The sequence below is a fragment of the Camelus ferus genome, chromosome 14, assembly GCF_009834535.1.
Source record: "Camelus ferus isolate YT-003-E chromosome 14, BCGSAC_Cfer_1.0, whole genome shotgun sequence".
In the NCBI taxonomy this organism is placed as follows: domain Eukaryota; kingdom Metazoa; phylum Chordata; class Mammalia; order Artiodactyla; family Camelidae; genus Camelus; species Camelus ferus.
Window position 1 is genome coordinate 5,995,977 of NC_045709.1, and position 954 is coordinate 5,996,930.

Consider the following 954-nt stretch of genomic DNA (forward strand, 5'->3'; position numbering starts at 1 on the left):
AGTTTAACTCCATCCCTCTGTCTGTGCACTGCCTGCTCAAGATTCAAAGTTCCAAACAGGAGTATTTGATTGGCCAAGCTGGGTCACACACTCCCGCCCTACCTGCCAGTGGTTGGGAGACCAAGTGCCCACTGGGCTCCCATAGTGGGAAAGGAAGTCCTAAGATTCACACAGTGGGGGAGTCCCCCCAGAAAGAAACCAGGTTTGCAGGCTGGTCAGTCACAGAAAAATGACAGTGTCTACTACATCACAGCTCAAGAGTGTCACATCAGTGAGCTTCAATCATCCATCATTTATAAAGATGGGTAAAACCTAGTCTCTATAGTCATAAAGGCAGTGCCCTAAATGGGGCAGACTCATGATTGATGTACATGGGCTTGTTATGAATTCTTGCTCTGAAGTTGAAAAAATTACCGGCCCAAATTAAATTTTAATCAGTTAGCAGTTTCCTGATTGGTTACCCAAGGCAATTTCAGAAGTTGTGGTTGAGAATAGCATGCTACTGGTAGGTCATAAAATTCCTACTGCCAGCACAGTTGACTCCAAGGAACTTCCTACTCTTGATGGAGTTCCCATTCCCCTCTTCAATACTGCCCCCCTCAAAAAAGCAAGATGACTCCAGGCCTTGCTCCCCTATAGCCCAGCGGTTACTCCAGGACTCCAGGGACACAGCTTCCGACCTTGGCCCCAGCTCTCCTGCAAAAGGGCTTCTGGGATGAGCCGGCTCAGCTTCTGGTTTAGGGTGGGCTAGGGGGCTAAGGAAAGGAAGGGACAAGATCCACACTGGAAGGGCAAACTCTTCGTACTTAATATTGGTGATGATCTAGGCAATAAACAGGCCTGAGACTTGCAGCGGGCAAAGGGGGCTATGGACGCATGAAGTGGAGGTCACAGCAGATTGCCTCACCAAAACGGAAGAAGTAATTCCACCAAAGTCATGAAAAGGTGGACATA